Source organism: Dioscorea cayenensis, chromosome 20 (assembly GCF_009730915.1).
Source record: "Dioscorea cayenensis subsp. rotundata cultivar TDr96_F1 chromosome 20, TDr96_F1_v2_PseudoChromosome.rev07_lg8_w22 25.fasta, whole genome shotgun sequence".
Lineage (NCBI taxonomy): Eukaryota > Viridiplantae > Streptophyta > Magnoliopsida > Dioscoreales > Dioscoreaceae > Dioscorea > Dioscorea cayenensis.
In genome coordinates, this window is record NC_052490.1 from 24,818,336 (window position 1) to 24,825,750 (window position 7,415).

Below are 7,415 nucleotides of genomic sequence, written 5' to 3' on the forward strand. Positions count from 1 at the left end.
AATAGGGCTGGAATCGGGCGACCACACAGGCCTTTGGATTTTTCACACGCCCATGTGGAATTTCCACACGGCCGTGTATAATTTCCACACGACCATGCGGATTCTCTGAATTCCTGTTTTCTCGGCCGGCTGTGAACAGTGCTACTAAAGTACTCTGCTGCAGTATTCTACTATAGTATCCGGACTGAATAGCTTCCCGAATCCATGCTTTCATTGGGGTAACACAAACGGGCACACGTTCACGTCGTGGATCACTTGCTTCTTTAATGACGGACAAATTGGTGGAGATATTGTACTATGTGCATAAGTCGGAATGCTTGAGTGTGACTGCCCTTGTGCCCCTCCAAATGGTTGTTCTAACTCAAATACGAGGAGGTTGGCACACACTCTAGCATCTCGCACCTGACCTATGTTTTCGCGCTTGAACCTTAGCAAGATTTCCTCTAAAATTGGTGCATTATGATCCACATTGGCTTCTTTCCTTCATGCTCGGCCTCACAGCCCTACCTGCACAAAAGTAAGATAAAAACACACATATTAGTGTAAAAACCCGTGAAGAGTAATGCTCAACATAAGGAAAGAATGATTCACATTAATATCACACAAGCACTTATCAAACTCCCCCACAATTAAGCTTTTGCTTGTCCTAAAGCAAAAATTAAACATTCTGTGCATAGATGAAGGAAATATTGGAAGTGCTTGGCCTTAGGTTCACGAAAGTGTACAGAGAGAGCATTCTACAAGGGAAATTTCAACATTAAATACAAAAAATCAAAGCTCTAGCTAACAACTTGAATAAAAAAGGACAACAAACCCGAAATCGTGTATGTGTGTGAACTCACTCAAAACAACTCAAGGTATACTCCTCAAAGTTCTAAGTACAAGGGACTTATTTATCTACAAAAGTGACAACAATTTCAAAGATGGTAGTAGCTTCACACATCCTCTAAGGTAGCCCTTTCCAAAGCGGCCGCTAAGGCGGCTTTCACACTTTCGAGGTGGTAGCTCTTTCTACTGGAGTGGTAGCTTTCACTCATCCTATGAGATAGCTCTTTCTCTCATTAGGGCATAGCTAGCATCCGACTTATGAGAGTAGCTTTATACTTCTTAGGTGGTAGCTCTTTCCACCCAACAAGCACAAATAAACAATAAAACTATTTTATTTTATTTTATTTTAATTTTTTTTTCAGAATTTAACACAAGACACAACTATAACTAGTCTCTTTAACATCGAACATGAGTTTCCAATAGAGTTTAAAAAGTGAGTAGTGCACTGAGTGTAAATCGGGTAAAAATTCCTAGAAATTCAAGCAAGAACCTAGCATGAAAACATTCAAAGTTAAAGTTTCTCCTAAAGTCAAGGATACAATCATTGTAACTAAGGTGAACTGCCATTGGCTATGTGAGCATATATTAATCAAGAACAATAGAAAAGATGTGTGCACTATGAAACTCCCCCCCCACACTTAAGTTGTACATTGTCCTCAATGTACATATGCAAGATCACTCAAAATATATATTAATGAAGAATAGATGTGGGAGAAACAATCAAAACAATACTCCCCTGACTCCTAGTGTCGCGTTTGATGGAGCTAAATCCTTGGGAGTAATGTTCCGACGGGATGTGAAGCTCACACGGCCAAGTGCCTAAGCACCTTAGCGGTGCCCATGACAAAGTCTCAATTCCCAAGATGACAAGACCATCTGCACGCATACACGAGGGTGTTCAGTGAAGCTCAATAAAGACAAAATCAGCTTGAGTATATAAGATAAAGCAAGGAACACAACTCGAGATGCAAAATGAAAATAAACTCAGAAGGAGAATACTTTCTTAGTGAACAAGTCTAAAATGAAATGCATAAAAGTAAAAGAAATAAAAGAAATAAAAGTCAGGTGTCGGCGTCGTCCTCTGGCTCAACTGCTGCTACTGCTGGTGGTGCTAAATCGAAGGGTGCTGGTGGAAGTGGTGAGGGAGATGCTGGAGGAGGTGGTGGGGGAACCAATGGCCTACCCATCAGTAGCCGCTGTATCATGTCGAAACGGTCTAACATCTCGACGTACTGCACTACCTGGATAGCTTAGAGTTCCTCTATCTCAGTCCGAATCTCAACCACATCGCTCTCAAAGCCTCTCAATACGGTCAAAAGCTCGAGGACCCTGTGCTGTGAGGGATCTGGGAATCTGTTGGGAACCTTCCGCAGTATCTCCTCCGCTCCTGGCGGTCTCTGGGGTAGATGTAGCAATAATGTAGACCCCTGGCCGACATCTCCGTACCAACCCCATCATCCTGATCGTCTCAGACACAAGAGGGGTATGCACAAATGTCCTCTCAGCAACACGTAAAGCGTCCCCCAAACCCATTCCCAAGATGAGCCTAGTGATGTAAGGGCAAGCAAATAATAAACCCACTCTCGCAGACTGACCCTGGTACCTCAGAATATCCACTAATATGCACCCCAAGTGAATCGGCACATTGCGAGCCATGGAGTATAAAAAAGAGCAAATCCACTCTGGTCGGGAGCAGTGTGTTATCGGCTCGACCGACACTGCACTGCCGATAGCGTAGTGCAAATACACGTAGCTCAACCGGGATAGGCTAGTGGCCTTGAAATCCCCCGGTTCATACTCCCCATATCCACATAGAATCCTATACACATGATGTGGTGTCACTGATACTGGAAAATCCGCAGGTAAACGTCCATACTCTAGTGTACCTGTATATACAACATCGTACAGGCCCATCCGAATCGAAAACTCAATGACACTCATTGAAAATGGATGTCCGAATGCCCGAAACCATATAGCCTCCATAGTCTCAAATCTCCCATGCATCAGATGAAACCCAAAAGATGATAAAACCTCAAATGTCAATGTGCGGTAAGCTGGCCCACTGATCGTCAGTAGCCTCCTCCAGCTTCCTACTGCCAGCATCTCATCAATCTCATCAGCTAGCTCATCACCCCGCTAAATATCTCTTAGCACTTGCAAATCCACAAAATGAGTCTGACCAAAACCAAGTGCTGAAATTTCTCAAATCGAGTCTGATGCTCGAGATTTAAGAAATCCATGTGTATTAGCTCGGGTGTGGTGACTCTGAGATGCTTAACTTCATTCTTTCTCACTTGTGGTACCATACCTATAATACAAAAAGAGGAGAACGATCAAAGAAGCTCAATAGTGGTGTACTGCACAATTCCACACGGGCCTGTGGAAATTACCCACGCCCGTGTGGATCTCCATGGCGTGAAAGAAAACCGCACGAGTGCACAATAATTCTCAAAAATTTAACTTTAACAACACTTCTAGATACTTTCTAAACATGCACCATGCATTGTTAAATGAAAATTCGTGCTCATGAAGACATTTAATCTACGAAAAATAAGAGTTGGCGAAGGAAAAAGGTTATCGATGAAATAAATGCGAAAACTCTGAAAATCGGACGATATGCGAAGAAAAATCCTCCAAAACAACGGTGATCGGTCGAGAAGATGATCAGAAGTAGTTTTTAGGTGACTGAAGATGAGGAATAAGACAGTTCACAAGGTTTTTAAGGAAAAAATCGCGTCTCTTTGAATTCTGTGCATCCACAAGGCGTGTGGAAATTGCCCACACCCGTGCGCCTCATTACAAGAAAGCCACAGAGGCGTACACACGCCCCTGTGCGCTCTCGGGAAAACACTCCTTCGACTCTAACTGCTTTCGCACGGGTGTGCGGAAAATACCCAGGCCCGTGCGCTCGAACCACAGGGGCAGCCGCACGCCCCTGTGGCTTCACTGAACATCCAGGAAAATTGCCAAGTGTTCTACACGCCGGTGCGGAAATTCTGCACGAGCGTGGACATTCACATGCCCAACTCGAGAGGCAGATACACGCCCCTATGTTTTCTCGGAATGGGGAGAACTCCTCTACAGCATTTCGCACGGGCGTGTGGAAATTACCCACGCCCGTGTGTGGTTCACATAGGTCGCCCACAGGGGCGAGTCCACGCCCCTGTGTGCTCTCGGGATAATCCGCCCAACTCTGTAGGAATTCACACGCCCGTGCGTAAATTACCAACGGGCATGTGACAGTTGCATGGTCGTTCATAGGGGTAGCCGCACGCCCCTGTGCCTTCTCTGGATGAGCTCACAATACAAACCCACGGGCGTGCGGAAATTCCACATGCCCGTGCGTCTTCACTGGATGCCTTAGAAAAACATGTAGGCTCTGCAAAAAATTTCTGAACATATTCACACACTCAGAGCATGCCTAGTATGCAAATTTTACCAGTGAAAAACATGGAATAGAGCTCAAATGACATAACTTCGCCAATTCCACATGAAAACACACGATGAAATATTTAAAGCCCACAAAGAAAATCTCAGCAAAAGCATCTAAAAATCAAGACACCAATACTTAACAATTTATTTATGCAAAACACTACATTATTCAACTAAGAAAACAGTAAACACTTGGATTGCCTCCCAAGAAATGCTTGTTTAACGTCACTAAGCTTGACGTACCTTGTCTTACCTCACGGGGGTTCATAGATGAAGGTTACCCTCTTACCCATGACTTGAAAACATGATGTGCACAATCTATTTCAAAGTAGAGGGTGTATTATCGGGCTTGGGACCACCTAGCAATGATTCATCCAACTCCTTCCATTCACGGACGTCTCCAACAGCCTTGGAGTGTTTCCGGTGGCGTCTCCTAGCCCTCTTCATTTTCCGGAGCACCTTCTTCAGAATCCCCATGGTAGATGGTACTTCTTCCGTCGATCCAAGCATCATTACATCTTCATGTCCCTCCTCTTGGTCGAACAAACCTTCATACAGATCCGGATTGAACATTTCCTGCATATATTCATCAACAATCTCATCAGTAGTGTCTAGAAAGTATAAAGTATCATCGAAATCAAGAGAATGCCGCATGGCTTCAGCAAGGCGGTATGTGAGCTTGTCATCTCCAACTCTCAATGTGAGCTCTACGCCGTCCATATCAATCAATGCTTTGGAAGTCCGCAAGAACGGTCTCCCAAGTATCAAAGGTACATCTGCATCCTTGTCGACATCTAGCACTACAAAGTCAACCCGGAAAAATGTACTTGTCCACCTTGACAAGCATGTCTTCAATGATGCCTCTCGGATGTCGCATTGTTCGGTCCCCTAGTTGTAAAGTCATCCGAGTAGGCCTAGGCTCGCCCAAGCCTACCTTTTGAAAGAAGGTGTATGGCATAACATTGATACTGGCCCCTGAATCCGCCAATGTCATTTCCTCACCTAGATTGCCAATATTACACAAAATGATGAAGCTTCCCGGGTCTTTCTTCTTGTTCGGCATGTTCTTTTGCAATACCGCCGAGCATGAAGCATCTAAAATCACTGAAGCACTTTCCTCCAACTTCCTCTTGTTAGTCAACAAGTCTTTCAAGAACTTCACATATTTAGGCATTTTGGCCAATGCCTCAACAAAAGGAATATTGATGTGGAGTTGCTTGAACAAACTCAGAAACTTCTTGTACTGTTCATCCCCTTTGTCATTTTTCAATCTAGAGGGATAAGGGATTCTTGGCTTGAATGGTGGGGGTGCCACCTCTTTCTCTTTGCTTGTTCCCTCTTCCACCTCTATAATCTCAGGTGCATGTTCTTTTTGCTTCTTACTCGGAAGCCTACCTTCAACCTCATGACCACTTCTCAAAGTGATCGCCTTCACATACTCTCTAAGGTTGGTCTCTGTATTGCTCGGAAAGCTTCCATGTGGCCTTTTAGAAAGAGACTTCACAATTTTCCCCACCTGATTTTCAAGGTTATGCAAAGAAGCGGTGTCGTTGTGAAGTGTAGCCTCGACTAATTCAAACCTTGTATTTGCAGATTGCACAAATCTAGTCAAGTGCTTCTCTAAGTCATTCATTCGGGTTTCCAAACCTGAGACTCTGTTTTCCACCTGAGGTGCTTGTTGTTGTTGTTGGAAACGCATTGGCCCCATGGCCTTTTGTGGACCCTGATTGCTCCATGAGAAATTGGGATGATTCTTACATCCCGAATTGTAGGTATTGCTATATGGGTTTCCTTGAGGTCTCATGCCATTACCTACAAAATCAACATTCTCCACCGAAGAAACATCACCGATAGAGATCGGGCAATCGGAGGGAGCATGTCCTCCACCACACCCGGTGCAATTAGTCATGGCCGCCACTCTATTTGAAGTTAGAAAATCTAACTTCTTACACAAATTTTCCACTTGAGCCGCCAATGAAGTTACCGCATCTATTACATGGAGACCGGCCACCTTTTTCTTCTCCCTAGCATTCCATTGGTAGTTGTTTAGCCCCATTTCTTCAATTAACTGACGGGCCTTATCTGGAGTCTTGCTACCTAAGGTACCTCCTATTGCCGCATCCAAGAGTTACCTTGTACTCGGATTCAAACCGTTATAAAAGGTCTGAACAATCATCCACTCCAGAAATCAGTGTTACTGGCACTATCTCAAGAGTTCCTTCAACCTTTCCCATGTCTCGAATAGAGACTCCAATTCTAACTGAACAAAGGATGAGTTCTCATTCCTAAGCTTTGCTGATTTTCCGGGAGGGAAATAACGGGCAAGAAAAGCTTCTACCATCTCCTCCCATGTGATAATCGATGCTCTAAGTAATGAGTGTAGTCACTGCTTCGCTATCCCCTTTAGGGAAAATGGGAAGGCTCTCAACTTGATGGCATCATCCGTCACTCCATTTATCTTCAGCATATCACACACCTCGAGAAAACTCTCTATATGACTGTTTGGATCCTCATCGGCAAAACCGTTGAACTATGCGGATTACTGCAACATGTGGATGAATGTCTGCTTTAGCTCAAAGTTCTGAGCTGTGATCGGGGGACGCACAATGCTCGATTATGTCCCCAACACTAAAGGTCTGGCATAATCAGATAATGTCCGCTGTTGCTCATTATGATCTGCCATGTTTTCAGATCCTTCCACTTCCAAATAAGCTAAATTAGACTGTTCTTGCACAGACTCTTTCCCTTTTCTTCTAAGTGTATGTTCAAGCTCAGGATCTCCTTCGATCAATATTGAAGGATTCCCTCGGGTCATAACCTAGAGCTACACCCAAAAAGAAAGAAAAAGAAATCAGAACGATGTTATAATAAGAAGATATGAAATAGAATGTATGGTGAAATAGCTAAGAAAACAATGTGCAAAGTATCTCTAAACAACTATTCCCCGGCAACGGTGCCAAAAACTTGACAAGGTCCCTTTGCTTATATCCTGCAAGTGCACGGGTTTGTCGAAGTAATAATCTCGGATAAGCGGGTATCGAATCCACAGGGAATAGGGAATAAAAGTACTTAATCTGCTTCTTAGCTATGTGAAAGATCGGTAGTGATAAGTGTGACAATGATTCAATTCTCAAAAGTAAAAACAACAAGTAAGA